Source organism: Chiloscyllium punctatum, unplaced genomic scaffold (assembly GCF_047496795.1).
Source record: "Chiloscyllium punctatum isolate Juve2018m unplaced genomic scaffold, sChiPun1.3 scaffold_57, whole genome shotgun sequence".
NCBI classification, from domain to species: Eukaryota; Metazoa; Chordata; class Chondrichthyes; order Orectolobiformes; family Hemiscylliidae; genus Chiloscyllium; species Chiloscyllium punctatum.
In genome coordinates this window covers 1,470,217-1,485,667 of record NW_027309792.1, presented here as the reverse complement: position 1 = coordinate 1,485,667, position 15,451 = coordinate 1,470,217, and positions in this window count along the sequence as shown.

Genomic DNA, 15,451 nt, shown 5'->3' with positions numbered 1-15,451 from the left:
AGCACCTCTGTTTCTCACCCTCTGTTTCAGCCCCTCTGATTCAGCCCTTCTGATTCAGCCCCTCTGATTCAGCCCCTCTGTTTCCCGCCCCTCTGTTTCAGCCCCTCTGTTTCTCGCCCTCTGTTTGAACCCCTCTGTTTCTCGCCCTCTGTTTCAGCCCCTCTGTTTCAGCCCCTCTGTTTCAGTCCTTCTGTTTCTCGCCCTCTGTTTCAGCCCCTCTGTTTCTCGCCCTCTGTTTCAGCCCCTCTGTTTCAGCCCCTCTGTTTCAGTCCCTCTGTTTCTCGCCCTCTGTTTCTCGCCCTCTGTTTCAGCCCCTCTGTTTCTCGCACTCTGTTTCAGCCCCTCTGTTTCTCGCCCTCTGCTTCAGCCCCTCTGTTTCAGCCCCTCTGTTTCAGCCCCTCTGTTTCTCGCCCTCTGTTTCAGCCCCTCTGTTTCTCGCCCTCTGTTTCATCCCCTCTGTTTCTCACCCTCTGTTTCATCCCCTCTGTTTCCCGCTCTCTGTTTCAGCCCCTCTGTTTCAGCCCCTATATTTCAGCCCCTCTGTTTCTCGTCCTCTGTTTCAGCTCCTCTGTTTCTCGCCCTCTGTTTCAGCCCCTCTGTTTCTCGCCCTCTGTTTCAGCCCCTCTGATTCAGCCCCTCTGATTCAGCCCCTCTGTTTCAGCCCCTCTGTTTCTCGCCCTCTATTTCTCACCCTCTGATTCTCGCCCTCTGTTTCAGCCCCTCTGTTTATCGCCCTCTGTTTCAGCCCCTCTGTTTCTTGACCTCTGATTCAGGCTCTCTGTTTCAGCCCCTCTGTTTCAGCCCCTCTGTTTCTCGCTCTCTGTTTCTCGCCCGCTGTTTCAGCCCCTTTGTTTCTCGCCCTCTGTTTCAGCCCCTCTGTTTCAGCCCCTCTGATTCAGCCCCTCTGATTCAGCCCCTCTGTTTCTCGCCATCTGTTTCAGCCCCTCTGTTTCAGCCCCTCTGTTTCAGCTCCTCTGTTTCAGCCCCTCTGTTTCTCGCCCTCTGTTTCAGCGCTTCTGTTTCCCGCCCTCTGTTTCAGCCCCTCTGTTTCTCGCCCTCTGTTTCAGCACCTCTGTTTCAGCCCCTCTGTTTCAGCCCCTCTGTTTCTCGCCCTCTGTTTCAGCCCCACCGTTTCTCGCCCTCTGTTTCAGCCCCTCTGTTTCAGCCCCTCTGATTCAGCCCCTCTGTTTCAGCCCCTCTGTTTCTCGCCCTCTGTTTCAGCCTATCTGTTTCAGCCCCTCTGTTTCTTGCCCTCTGTTTCTGCCCCTCTGTTTCTCGCCCTCTGTTTCAGCCCCTCTGTTTCTCGCCCCCTGTTTCAGCCCCGCTGATTCAGCCCCTCTGTTTCAGCACCTCTGTTTCTCGCCCTCTGTTTCAGCCCATCTGATTCTCACCCTCTGTTTCAGCCCTTCTGATTCTCGCCCTCTGTTTCAGCCCCTCTGATTCAGCCCCTCTGTTTCAGCCCCTCTGATTCAGCTCCTCTGTTTCAGCCCCTCTGTTTCTCGCCCTCTGTTTCAGCCCCTCTGTTTCAGCCCCTCTGTTTCAGCTCCTTTGTTTCAGCCCCTCTGTTTCTCGCCCTCTGTTTCAGCCCCTCTGTTTCTCGCCCTCTGTTTCAGCCCCTCTGTTTCTCGCCCTCTGTTTCAGCCCCTCTGTTTCAGCCCCTCTGTTTCAGCCCCTCTGTTTCTCGCCCTCTGTTTCAGCCCCTCTGTTTCTCGCCCTCTGTTTCAGCCCCTCTGTTTCTCGCCCTCTGTTTCAGCCCCACTGTTTCAGCCACTCTGTTTCAGCCCCTCTGATTCAGCCCCTCTGTTTCAGCCCCTCTGATTCAGCTCCTCTGTTTCAGCCCCTCTGTTTCAGCCCCTCTGTTTCTCGCCCTCTATTTCTCACCCTCTGTTTCTCGCCCTCTGTTTCAGCCCCTCTGTTTATCGCCCTCTGTTTCAGCCCCTCTGTTTCTCGACCTCTGATTCAGGCTCTCTGTTTCAGCCCCTCTGTTTCAGCCCCTCTGTTTCTCGCCCTCTGTTTCTCGCCCGCTGTTTCAGCCCCTTTGTTTCTCGCCCTCTGTTTCAGCCCCTCTGTTTCAGCCCCTCTGATTCAGCCCCTCTGATTCAGCCCCTCTGTTTCTCGCCATCTGTTTCAGCCCCTCTGTTTCAGCCCCTCTGTTTCAGCTCCTCTGTTTCAGCCCCTCTGATTCAGCCCCTCTGATTCAGCCCCTCTGATTCAGCGCCTCTGTTTCTCGCCCTCTGTTTCAGCCCGTCTGTTTCAGCCCCTCTGTTTCAGCCCCTCTGTTTCTCACCCTCTGTTTCAGCCCCTCTGATTCAGCAACTCTGATTCAGCCCCTCTGTTTCAGCGCCTCTGATTCAGCCCCTCTGATTCAGCCTCTCTGTTTCTCGCCCTCTCTTTCAGCCCCTCTGTTTCAGCCCCTCTGTTTCAGCTCCTCTGTTTCAGCCCCTCTGTTTCTCGCCCTCTGTTTCAGCCCCTCTGTTTCTCGCCCTCTGTTTCAGCCCCTCTGTTTCTCGCCCTCTGTTTCAGCCCCTCTGTTTCAGCCCCTCTGTTTCAGCCCCACTATTTCAGCCCCTCTGTCTCTCGCCCTCTGTTTCAGCCCCTCTGTTTCTCCACCTCTGTTTCAGCCCCTCTGTTTCTCGCCCTCTGTTTCAGCCCCTCTGTTTCTCGCCCTCTGTTTCAGCTCCTCTGTTTCAGCCCCTTTGTTTCTCGCCCTCTGTTTCTGCCCCTCTGTTTCTCGCCCTCTGTTTCAGCCCCGCTGTTTCTCGCCCTCTGTTTCAGCCCCGCTGATTCAGCCCCTCTGTTTCAGCCCCTCTGAATCAGCCCCTCTGATTCAGCCCCTCTGTTTCAGCCCCTCTGTTTCAGCCCCTCTGTTTCTCGCCCTCTGTTTCAGCCCTTCTGATTCTCGCCCTCTGTTTCAGCCCCTGTGTTTCTCGCCCTCTGTTTCAACCGCTCTGATTCAGCCCCTCTGTTTCAGCCCCTCTGATTCAGCCCCTCTGATTCAGCCCCTCTGATTCAGCCCCTCTGTTTCTCGCCCTCTGTTTCAGCCCCTCTGTTTCAGCTCCTCTGTTTCAGCACCTCTGTTTCTCACCCTCTGTTTCAGCCCCTCTGATTCAGCCCTTCTGATTCAGCCCCTCTGATTCAGCCCCTCTGTTTCCCGCCCCTCTGTTTCAGCCCCTCTGTTTCTCGCCCTCTGTTTGAACCCCTCTGTTTCTCGCCCTCTGTTTCAGCCCCTCTGTTTCAGCCCCTCTGTTTCAGTCCTTCTGTTTCTCGCCCTCTGTTTCAGCCCCTCTGTTTCTCGCCCTCTGTTTCAGCCCCTCTGTTTCAGCCCCTCTGTTTCAGTCCCTCTGTTTCTCACCCTCTGTTTCTCGCCCTCTGTTTCAGCCCCTCTGTTTCTCGCACTCTGTTTCAGCACCTCTGTTTCTCGCCCTCTGCTTCAGCCCCTCTGTTTCAGCCCCTCTGTTTCAGCCCCTCTGTTTCTCGCCCTCTGTTTCAGCCCCTCTGTTTCTCGCCCTCTGTTTCATCCCCTCTGTTTCTCACCCTCTGTTTCATCCCCTCTGTTTCCCGCTCTCTGTTTCAGCCCCTCTGTTTCAGCCCCTATATTTCAGCCCCTCTGTTTCTCGTCCTCTGTTTCAGCTCCTCTGTTTCTCGCCCTCTGTTTCAGCCCCTCTGTTTCTCGCCCTCTGTTTCAGCCCCTCTGATTCAGCCCCTCTGATTCAGCCCCTCTGTTTCAGCCCCTCTGTTTCTCGCCCTCTATTTCTCACCCTCTGATTCTCGCCCTCTGTTTCAGCCCCTCTGTTTATCGCCCTCTGTTTCAGCCCCTCTGTTTCTCGACCTCTGATTCAGGCTCTCTGTTTCAGCCCCTCTGTTTCAGCCCCTCTGTTTCTCGCTCTCTGTTTCTCGCCCGCTGTTTCAGCCCCTTTGTTTCTCGCCCTCTGTTTCAGCCCCTCTGTTTCAGCCCCTCTGATTCAGCCCCTCTGATTCAGCCCCTCTGTTTCTCGCCATCTGTTTCAGCCCCTCTGTTTCAGCCCCTCTGTTTCAGCTCCTCTGTTTCAGCCCCTCTGTTTCTCGCCCTCTGTTTCAGCGCTTCTGTTTCCCGCCCTCTGTTTCAGCCCCTCTGTTTCTCGCCCTCTGTTTCAGCACCTCTGTTTCAGCCCCTCTGTTTCAGCCCCTCTGTTTCTCGCCCTCTGTTTCAGCCCCACCGTTTCTCGCCCTCTGTTTCAGCCCCTCTGTTTCAGCCCCTCTGATTCAGCCCCTCTGTTTCATCCCCTCTGTTTCTCGCCCTCTGTTTCAGCCTATCTGTTTCAGCCCCTCTGTTTCTTGCCCTCTGTTTCTGCCCCTCTGTTTCTCGCCCTCTGTTTCAGCCCCTCTGTTTCTCGCCCCCTGTTTCAGCCCCGCTGATTCAGCCCCTCTGTTTCAGCCCCTCTGTTTCTCGCCCTCTGTTTCAGCCCATCTGATTCTCGCCCTCTGTTTCAGCCCTTCTGATTCTCGCCCTCTGTTTCAGCCCCTCTGATTCAGCCCCTCTGTTTCAGCCCCTCTGATTCAGCTCCTCTGTTTCAGCCCCTCTGTTTCTCGCCCTCTGTTTCAGCCCCTCTGTTTCAGCCCCTCTGTTTCAGCTCCTTTGTTTCAGCCCCTCTGTTTCTCGCCCTCTGTTTCAGCCCCTCTGTTTCTCGCCCTCTGTTTCAGCCCCTCTGTTTCTCGCCCTCTGTTTCAGCCCCTCTGTTTCAGCCCCTCTGTTTCAGCCCCTCTGTTTCTCGCCCTCTGTTTCAGCCCCTCTGTTTCTCGCCCTCTGTTTCAGCCCCTCTGTTTCTCGCCCTCTGTTTCAGCCCCACTGTTTCAGCCACTCTGTTTCAGCCCCTCTGATTCAGCCCCTCTGTTTCAGCCCCTCTGATTCAGCTCCTCTGTTTCAGCCCCTCTGTTTCAGCCCCTCTGTTTCTCGCCCTCTATTTCTCACCCTCTGTTTCTCGCCCTCTGTTTCAGCCCCTCTGTTTATCGCCCTCTGTTTCAGCCCCTCTGTTTCTCGACCTCTGATTCAGGCTCTCTGTTTCAGCCCCTCTGTTTCAGCCCCTCTGTTTCTCGCCCTCTGTTTCTCGCCCGCTGTTTCAGCCCCTTTGTTTCTCGCCCTCTGTTTCAGCCCCTCTGTTTCAGCCCCTCTGATTCAGCCCCTCTGATTCAGCCCCTCTGTTTCTCGCCATCTGTTTCAGCCCCTCTGTTTCAGCCCCTCTGTTTCAGCTCCTCTGTTTCAGCCCCTCTGATTCAGCCCCTCTGATTCAGCCCCTCTGATTCAGCGCCTCTGTTTCTCGCCCTCTGTTTCAGCCCGTCTGTTTCAGCCCCTCTGTTTCAGCCCCTCTGTTTCTCACCCTCTGTTTCAGCCCCTCTGATTCAGCAACTCTGATTCAGCCCCTCTGTTTCAGCGCCTCTGATTCAGCCCCTCTGATTCAGCCTCTCTGTTTCTCGCCCTCTCTTTCAGCCCCTCTGTTTCCGCCCCTCTGTTTCAGCTCCTCTGTTTCAGCCCCTCTGTTTCTCGCCCTCTGTTTCAGCCCCTCTGTTTCTCGCCCTCTGTTTCAGCCCCTCTGTTTCTCACCCTCTGTTTCAGCCCCTCTGTTTCAGCCCCTCTGTTTCAGCCCCACTATTTCAGCCCCTCTGTCTCTCGCCCTCTGTTTCAGCCCCTCTGTTTCTCCACCTCTGTTTCAGCCCCTCTGTTTCTCGCCCTCTGTTTCAGCCCCTCTGTTTCTCGCCCTCTGTTTCAGCTCCTCTGTTTCAGCCCCTTTGTTTCTCGCCCTCTGTTTCTGCCCCTCTGTTTCTCGCCCTCTGTTTCAGCCCCGCTGTTTCTCGCCCTCTGTTTCAGCCCCGCTGATTCAGCCCCTCTGTTTCAGCCCCTCTGAATCAGCCCCTCTGATTCAGCCCCTCTGTTTCAGCCCCTCTGTTTCAGCCCCTCTGTTTCTCGCCCTCTGTTTCAGCCCTTCTGATTCTCGCCCTCTGTTTCAGCCCCTGTGTTTCTCGCCCTCTGTTTCAACCGCTCTGATTCAGCCCCTCTGTTTCAGCCCCTCTGATTCAGCCCCTCTGATTCAGCCCCTCTGATTCAGCCCCTCTGTTTCTCGCCCTCTGTTTCAGCCCCTCTGTTTCAGCCCCTCTGTTTCAGCACCTCTGTTTCTCACCCTCTGTTTCAGCCCCTCTGATTCAGCCCTTCTGATTCAGCCCCTCTGATTCAGCCCCTCTGTTTCCCGCCCCTCTGTTTCAGCCCCTCTGTTTCTCGCCCTCTGTTTGAACCCCTCTGTTTCTCGCCCTCTGTTTCAGCCCCTCTGTTTCAGCCCCTCTGTTTCAGTCCTTCTGTTTCTCGCCCTCTGTTTCAGCCCCTCTGTTTCTCGCCCTCTGTTTCAGCCCCTCTGTTTCAGCCCCTCTGTTTCAGTCCCTCTGTTTCTCACCCTCTGTTTCTCGCCCTCTGTTTCAGCCCCTCTGTTTCTCGCACTCTGTTTCAGCCCCTCTGTTTCTCGCCCTCTGCTTCAGCCCCTCTGTTTCAGCCCCTCTGTTTCAGCCCCTCTGTTTCTCGCCCTCTGTTTCAGCCCCTCTGTTTCTCGCCCTCTGTTTCATCCCCTCTGTTTCTCACCCTCTGTTTCATCCCCTCTGTTTCCCGCTCTCTGTTTCAGCCCCTCTGTTTCAGCCCCTATATTTCAGCCCCTCTGTTTCTCGTCCTCTGTTTCAGCTCCTCTGTTTCTCGCCCTCTGTTTCAGCCCCTCTGTTTCTCGCCCTCTGTTTCAGCCCCTCTGATTCAGCCCCTCTGATTCAGCCCCTCTGTTTCAGCCCCTCTGTTTCTCGCCCTCTATTTCTCACCCTCTGTTTCTCGCCCTCTGTTTCAGCCCCTCTGTTTATCGCCCTCTGTTTCAGCCCCTCTGTTTCTCGACCTCTGATTCAGGCTCTCTGTTTCAGCCCCTCTGTTTCAGCCCCTCTGTTTCTCGCTCTCTGTTTCTCGCCCGCTGTTTCAGCCCCTTTGTTTCTCGCCCTCTGTTTCAGCCCCTCTGTTTCAGCCCCTCTGATTCAGCCCCTCTGATTCAGCCCCTCTGTTTCTCGCCATCTGTTTCAGCCCCTCTGTTTCAGCCCCTCTGTTTCAGCTCCTCTGTTTCAGCCCCTCTGTTTCTCGCCCTCTGTTTCAGCGCTTCTGTTTCCCGCCCTCTGTTTCAGCCCCTCTGTTTCTCGCCCTCTGTTTCAGCACCTCTGTTTCAGCCCCTCTGTTTCAGCCCCTCTGTTTCTCGCCCTCTGTTTCAGCCCCACCGTTTCTCGCCCTCTGTTTCAGCCCCTCTGTTTCAGCCCCTCTGATTCAGCCCCTCTGTTTCAGCCCCTCTGTTTCTCGCCCTCTGTTTCAGCCTATCTGTTTCAGCCCCTCTGTTTCTTGCCCTCTGTTTCTGCCCCTCTGTTTCTCGCCCTCTGTTTCAGCCCCTCTGTTTCTCGCCCCCTGTTTCAGCCCCGCTGATTCAGCCCCTCTGTTTCAGCACCTCTGTTTCTCGCCCTCTGTTTCAGCCCATCTGATTCTCGCCCTCTGTTTCAGCCCTTCTGATTCTCGCCCTCTGTTTCAGCCCCTCTGATTCAGCCCCTCTGTTTCAGCCCCTCTGATTCAGCTCCTCTGTTTCAGCCCCTCTGTTTCTCGCCCTCTGTTTCAGCCCCTCTGTTTCAGCCCCTCTGTTTCAGCTCCTTTGTTTCAGCCCCTCTGTTTCTCGCCCTCTGTTTCAGCCCCTCTGTTTCTCGCCCTCTGTTTCAGCCCCTCTGTTTCTCGCCCTCTGTTTCAGCCCCTCTGTTTCAGCCCCTCTGTTTCAGCCCCTCTGTTTCTCGCCCTCTGTTTCAGCCCCTCTGTTTCTCGCCCTCTGTTTCAGCCCCTCTGTTTCTCGCCCTCTGTTTCAGCCCCACTGTTTCTCGCACTCTGTTTCAGCCCCTCTGTTTCAGCGCCTCTGTTTCTCGCCCTCTGTTTCAGCCCCTCTGTTTCTCGCACTCTGTTTCAGCCCCTCTGATTCAGCCCCTCTGTTTCAGCCCCTCTGTTTCTCCGCCTCTGTTCCAGCCCCTCTGTTTCAGCCCCTTTGTTTCAGCCACTCTGTTTCGGCCCCTCTGTTTCAGCCCCTCTGTTTCAGCCCCTCTGTTTCTCGCCCTCTGTTTCAGCCCCTCTGTTTCTCGCCCTCTGTTTCAGCCCCTCTGTTTCAGCACGTCTGTTTCAGCCACTCTGTTTCTCGCCCTCTGTTTCAGCCCCTCTGTTTCTCACCCTCTGTTTCGGCCCCTCTGATTCAGCCCCTCTGTTTCTCGCCCTCTGTTTCAGCCCCTCTGTTTCTCGCCCTCTGTTTCAGCCCCTCTGTTTCAGCCCCTCTGTTTCAGCCCCTCTGTTTCTCGCCCTCTGTTTCAGGCCCTCTGTTTCTCGCCCTCTGTTTCAGCCCCTCTGATTCAGCCCCTCTGTTTCAGCCCCTCTGATTCAGCCCCTCTGTTTCAGCCCCTCTGTTTCTCGCCCTCTGTTTCAGGCCCTCTGTTTCTCGCCCTCTGTTTCAGCCCCTCTGATTCAGCCCCTCTGTTTCAGCCCCTCTGATTCAGCCCCTCTGATTCAGCCCCTCTGATTCAGCCCCTCTGTTTCTCGCCCTCTGTTTCAGCCCCTCTGTTTCAGCCCCTCTGTTTCTCACCCTCTGTTTCTCACCCTCTGTTTCAGCCCCTCTGATTCAGCCCCTCTGATTCAGCCCCTCTGATTCAGCCCCTCTGTTTCCCGCCCCTCTGTTTCAGCCCCTCTGTTTCCCGCCCCTCTGTTTCAGCCCCTCTGTTTCTCGCCCTCAGTTTCAGCCCTTCTGTTTCTCGCCCTCTGTTTCAGCCCCACTGTTTCAGCCCCTCTGTTTCAGACCCTCTGTTAGAGCGCCTCTGTTTCTCGCCCTCTGTTTCAGCCCCTCTCTTTCTCGGCCTCTGTTTCAGCCCCTCTGATTCAGCCCCTCTGTTTCAGCCCCTCTGTTTCTCGCCCTCTGTTTCAGGCCCTCTGTTTCTCGCCCTCTGTTTCAGCCCCTCTGATTCAGCCCCTCTGTTTCAGCCCCTCTGATTCAGCCCCTCTGATTCAGCCCCTCTGATTCAGCCCCTCTGTTTCTCGCCCTCTGTTTCAGCCCCTCTGTTTCAGCCCCTCTGTTTCTCACCCTCTGTTTCTCACCCTCTGTTTCAGCCCCTCTGATTCAGCCCCTCTGATTCAGCCCCTCTGATTCAGCCCCTCTGTTTCCCGCCCCTCTGTTTCAGCCCCTCTGTTTCCCGCCCCTCTGTTTCAGCCCCTCTGTTTCTCGCCCTCAGTTTCAGCCCTTCTGTTTCTCGCCCTCTGTTTCAGCCCCACTGTTTCAGCCCCTCTGTTTCAGACCCTCTGTTAGAGCGCCTCTGTTTCTCGCCCTCTGTTTCAGCCCCTCTCTTTCTCGGCCTCTGTTTCAGCCCCTCTGATTCAGCCCCTCTGTTTCAGCCACTCTGTTTCAGCCCCTCTGTTTCAGCCCCTCTGTTTCAGCCCCTCTGTTTCTCGCCCTCTGTTTCAGCCCCTCTGTTTCTCGCCCTCTGTTTCAGCACCTCTGTTTCAGCCCGTCTGTTTCAGCCCCTCTGTTTCTCCGCCTCTGTTCCAGCCCCTCTGTTTCAGCCCCTCTGTTTCAGCCACTCTGTTTCAGCCCCTCTGTTTCAGCCCCTCTGTTTCAGCCCCTCTGTTTCTCGCCCTCTGTTTCAGCCCCTCTGTTTCTCGCCCTCTGTTTCAGCACCTCTGTTTCAGCCCGTCTGTTTCAGCCACTCTGTTTCTCGCCCTCTGTTTCAGCCCCTCTGTTTCTCACCCTCTGTTTCAGCCCCTCTGATTCAGCCCCTCTGTTTCTCGCCCTCTGTTTCAGCCCCTCTGTTTCTCGCCCTCTGTTTCAGCCCCTCTGTTTCAGCCCCTCTGTTTCAGACCCTCTGTTTCTCGCCCTCTGTTTCAGCCCCTCTGTTTCTCGCCCTCTGTTTCAGGCCCTCTGTTTCTCGCCCTCTGTTTCAGCCCCTCTGATTCAGCCCCTCTGTTTCAGCCCCTCTGATTCAGCCCCTCCGTTTCAGCCCCTCTGTTTCAGCCCCTCTGTTTCAGCCCCTGTATTTCTCGCGGTCTGTTTCAGCCGCTCTGATTCAGCCCCTCTGTTTCAGCCCCTCTGTTTCAGCCCCGCTGTTTCTCGCCCTCTGTTTCTCGCCCTATGTTTCAGCCCCTTTGTTTCTCGCCCTCTGTTTCAGCCCCACTGTTTCAGCCCCTCTGATTCAGCCCCTCTGATTCAGCCCCTCTGTTTCTCGCCCTGTTTTAGCCCCTCTGATTCAGCCCCTCTGTTTCAGCCCCTCTGATTCAGCCGCTCTGATTCAGCCCCTCTGATTCAGCCCCTCTGTTTCTCGCCCTCTGTTTCAGCCCCTCTGTTTCAGCACCTCTGTTTCAGCCCCTCTGTTTCTCGCCCTCTGTTCAGCCCATATGTTTCTCGCCCTCTGTTTCAGCCCCTCTGTTTCTCGCCCTCTGTTTCAGCCCCTCTGTTTCAGCCCCTCTGTTTCTCGCCCTCTGTTTCTGCCCCTCTGTTTCTCGCCCTCTGTTTCAGCCCCTCTGTTTCTCGCCCACTGTTTCAGCCCCGCTGATTCAGCCCCTCTGTTTCAGCCACTCTGAAACAGCCCCTCTGATTCACCCCCTCTATTTCAGCCCCTCTGTTTCAGCCCCTCTGTTTCTCGCCCTCTGTTTCTGCCCATCTGATTCTCGCCCTCTGTTTCAGCCCCTCTGATTCTCCCCCTCTGTTTCAGCCCCTCTGATTCAGCCCCTATGTTTCAGCCCCTCTGATTCAGCCCCTCTGATTCAGCCCCTCTGATTCAGCGCCTCTGTTTCTCGCCCTCTGTTTCAGCCCGTCTGTTTCAGCCCCTCTGTTTCAGCCCCTCTGTTTCTCGCCCTCTGTTTCAGCCCCTCTGATTCAGCAACTCTGATTCAGCCCCTCTGTTTCAGCGCCTCTGATTCAGCCCCTCTGATTCAGCCTCTCTGTTTCTCGCCCTCTCTTTCAGCCCCTCTGTTTCAGCCCCTCTGTTTCAGCTCCTCTGTTTCAGCCCCTCTGTTTCTCGCCCTCTGTTTCAGCCCCTCTGTTTCTCGCCCTCTGTTTCAGCCCCTCTGTTTCTCGCCCTCTGTTTCAGCCCCTCTGTTTCAGCCCCTCTGTTTCAGCCCCACTATTTCAGCCCCTCTGTCTCTCGCCCTCTGTTTCAGCCCCTCTGTTTCTCCACCTCTGTTTCAGCCCCTCTGTTTCTCACCCTCTGTTTCAGCCCCTCTGTTTCTCGCCCTCTGTTTCAGCTCCTCTGTTTCAGCCCCTTTGTTTCTCGCCCTCTGTTTCTGCCCCTCTGTTTCTCGCCCTCTGTTTCAGCCCCGCTGTTTCTCGCCCTCTGTTTCAGCCCCGCTGATTCAGCCCCTCTGTTTCAGCCCCTCTGAATCAGCCCCTCTGATTCAGCCCCTCTGTTTCAGCCCCTCTGTTTCAGCCCCTCTGTTTCTCGCCCTCTGTTTCAGCCCTTCTGATTCTCGCCCTCTGTTTCAGCCCCTGTGTTTCTCGCCCTCTGTTTCAACCGCTCTGATTCAGCCCCTCTGTTTCAGCCCCTCTGATTCAGCCCCTCTGATTCAGCCCCTCTGATTCAGCCCCTCTGTTTCTCGCCCTCTGTTTCAGCCCCTCTGTTTCAGCCCCTCTGTTTCAGCACCTCTGTTTCTCACCCTCTGTTTCAGCCCCTCTGATTCAGCCCTTCTGATTCAGCCCCTCTGATTCAGCCCCTCTGTTTCCCGCCCCTCTGTTTCAGCCCCTCTGTTTCTCGCCCTCTGTTTGAACCCCTCTGTTTCTCGCCCTCTGTTTCAGCCCCTCTGTTTCAGCCCCTCTGTTTCAGTCCCTCTGTTTCTCGCCCTCTGTTTCAGCCCCTCTGTTTCTCGCCCTCTGTTTCAGCCCCTCTGTTTCAGCCCCTCCGTTTCAGTCCCTCTGTTTCTCGCCCTCTGTTTCTCGCCCTCTGTTTCAGCCCCTCTGTTTCTCGCACTCTGTTTCAGCCCCTCTGTTTCTCGCCCTCTGCTTCAGCCCCTCTGTTTCAGCCCCTCTGTTTCAGCCCCTCTGTTTCTCCCCCTCTGTTTCAGCCCCTCTGTTTCTCGCCCTCTGTTTCATCCCCTCTGTTTCTCGCCCTCTGTTTCATCCCCTCTGTTTCCTGCTCTCTGTTTCAGCCCCTCTGTTTCAGCCCCTATATTTCAGCCCCTCTGTTTCTCGTCCTCCGTTTCAGCTCCTCTGTTTCTCGCCCTCTGTTTCAGCCCCTCTGTTTCTCGCCCTCTGTTTCAGCCCCTCTGATTCACCCCTCTGTTTCAGCCCCTCTGATTCAGCTCCTCTGTTTCAGCCCCTCTGTTTCAGCCCCTCTGTTTCTCGCCCTCTATTTCTCACCCTCTGTTTCTCGCCCTCTGTTTCAGCCCCTCTGTTTATCGCCCTCTGATTCAGCCCCTCTGTTTCTCGCCTTCTGTTTCAGCCCCTCTGTTTCTCGCCCTCTGTTTCAGCCCCTCTGTTTCAGCCCCTCTGTTTCTCGCCCTCTGTTTCTGCCCCTCTGTTTCTCGCCCTCTGTTTCAGCCACTGTGTTTCTCGCCCACTGTTTCAGCCCCGCTGATTCAGCCCCTCTGTTTCAGCCCCTCTGAAACAGCCCCTCTGATTCACCCCCTCTATTTCAGCCCCTCTGTTTCAGCCCCTCTGTTTCTCGCCCTCTGTTTCTGCCCATCTGATTCTCGCCCTCTGTTTCAGCCCCTCTGATTCTCCCCCTCTGTTTCAGCCCCTCTGATTCAGCCCCTATGTTTCAGCCCCTCTGATTCAGCCCCTCTGATTCAGCCCCTCTGATTCAGCGCCTCTGTTTCTCGCCCTCTGTTTCAGCCCGTCTGTTTCAGCCCCTCTGTTTCAGCCCCTCTGTTTCTCACCCTCTGTTTCAGCCCCTCTGATTCAGCCCCTCTGATTCAGCGCCTCTGTTTCTCGCCCTCTGTTTCAGCCCGTCTGTTTCAGCCCCTCTGTTTCAGCCCCTCTGTTTCTCACCCTCTGTTTCAGCCCCTCTGTTTCAGCGCCTCTGATTCAGCCCCTCTGATTCAGCCTCTCTGTTTCTCGCCCTCTCTTTCAGCCCCTCTGTTTCAGCCCCTCTGTTTCAGCTCCTCTGTTTCAGCCCCTCTGTTTCTCGCCCTCTGTTTCAGCCCCTCTGTTTCTCGCCCTCTGTTTCAGCCCCTCTGTTTCTCGCCCTCTGTTTCAGCCCCTCTGTTTCAGCCCCTCTGTTTCAGCCCCACTATTTCAGCCCCTCTGTCTCTCGCCCTCTGTTTCAGCCCCTCTGTTTCTCCACCTCTGTTTCAGCCCCTCTGTTTCTCGCCCTCTGTTTCAGCCCCTCTGCTTCTCGCCCTCTGTTTCAGCTCCTCTGTTTCAGCCCCTTTGTTTCTCGCCCTCTGTTTCTGCCCCTCTGTTTCTCGCCCTCTGTTTCAGCCCCGCTGTTTCTCGCCCTCTGTTTCAGCCCCGCTGATTCAGCCCCTCTGTTTCAGCCCCTCTGAATCAGCCCCTCTGATTCAGCCCCTCTGTTTCAGCCCCTCTGTTTCAACCCCTCTGTTTCTCGCCCTCTGTTTCAGCACTTCTGATTCTCGCCCTCTGTTTCAGCCCCTGTGTTTCTCGCCCTCTGTTTCAACCGCTCTGATTCAGCCCCTATGTTTCAGCCCCTCTGATTCAGCCCCTCTGATTCAGCCCCTCTGATTCAGCCCCTCTGTTTCTCGCCCTCTGTTTCAGCCCCTCTGTTTCAGCCCCTCTGTTTCAGCACCTCTGTTTCTCACCCTCTGTTTCAGCCCCTCTGATTCAGCCCTTCTGATTCAGCCCCTCTGATTCAGCCCCTCTGTTTCCCGCCCCTCTGTTTCAGCCCCTCTGTTTCTCGCCCTCTGTTTGAACCCCTCTGTTTCTCGCCCTCTGTTTCAGCCCCTCTGTTTCAGCCCCTCTGTTTCAGTCCCTCTGTTTCTCGCCCTCTGTTTCAGCCCCTCTGTTTCTCGCCCTCTGTTTCAGCCCCTATGTTTCAGCCCCTATATTTCAGCCCCTCTGTTTCTCGTCCTCTGTTTCAGCTCCTCTGTTTCTCGCCCTCTGTTTCAGCCCCTCTGTTTCTCGCCCTCTGTTTCAGCCCCTCTGATTCAGCCCCTCTGTTTCAGCCCCTCTGATTCAGCTCCTCTGTTTCAGCCCCTCTGTTTCAGCCCCTCTGTTTCTCGCCCTCTATTTCTCACCCTCTGTTTCTCGCCCTCTGTTTCAGCCCCTCTGTTTATCGCCCTCTGTTTCAGCCCCTCTGTTTCTCGACCTCTGATTCAGGCTCTCTGTTTCAGCCCCTCTGTTTCAGCCCCTCTGTTTCTCGCCCTCTGTTTCTCGCCCGCTGTTTCAGCCCCTTTGTTTCTCGCCCTCTGTTTCAGCCCCTCTGTTTCAGCCCCTCTGATTCAGCCCCTCTGATTCAGCCCCTCTGTTTCTCGCCATCTGTTTCAGCCCCTCTGTTTCAGCCCCTCTGTTTCAGCTCCTCTGTTTCAGCCCCTCTGTTTCTCGCCCTCTGTTTCAGCGCTTCTGTTTCCCGCCCTCTGTTTCAGCCCCTCTGTTTCTCGCCCTCTGTTTCAGCACCTCTGTTTCAGCCCCTCTGTTTCAGCCCCTCTGTTTCTCGCCCTCTGTTTCAGCCCCACCGTTTCTCGCCCTCTGTTTCAGCCCCTCTGTTTCAGCCCCTCTGATTCAGCCCCTCTGTTTCAGCCCCTCTGTTTCTCGCCCTCTGTTTCAGCCCATCTGTTTCAGCCCCTCTGTTTCTTGCCCTCTGTTTCTGCCCCTCTGTTTCTCGCCCTCTGTTTCAGCCCCTCTGTTTCTCGCCCCCTGTTTCAGCCCCGCTGATTCAGCCCCTCTGTTTCAGCACCTCTGTTTCTCGCCCTCTGTTTCAGCCCATCTGATTCTCGCCCTCTGTTTCAGCCCTTCTGATTCTCGCCCTCTGTTTCAGCCCCTCTGATTCAGCCCCTCTGTTTCAGCCCCTCTGATTCAGCTCCTCTGTTTCAGCCCCTCTGTTTCTCGCCCTCTGTTTCAGCCCCTCTGTTTCAGCCCCTCTGTTTCAGCTCCTTTGTTTCAGCCCCTCTGTTTCTCGCCCTCTGTTTCAGCCCCTCTGTTTCTCGCCCTCTGTTTCAGCCCCTCTGTTTCAGCCCCTCTGTTTCAGCCCCTCTGTTTCTCGCCCTCTGTTTCAGCCCCTCTGTTTTTCGCCCTCGGTTTCAGCCCCTCTCTTTCTCGCCCTCTGTTTCAGGCGCTCTGTTTCAGCCCGTCTGTTTCAGCCCCTCTGTTTCAGCCCCTCTGTTTCTCGCCCTCTGTTTCAGCCCCTCTGTTTCTCGCCCTCTGTTTCAGCCCCACTGTTTCAGCCACTCTGTTTCAGCCCCTCTGTTTCAGCGCCTCTGTTTCTCGCCCTCTGTTTCAGCCCGTATGTTTCAGCC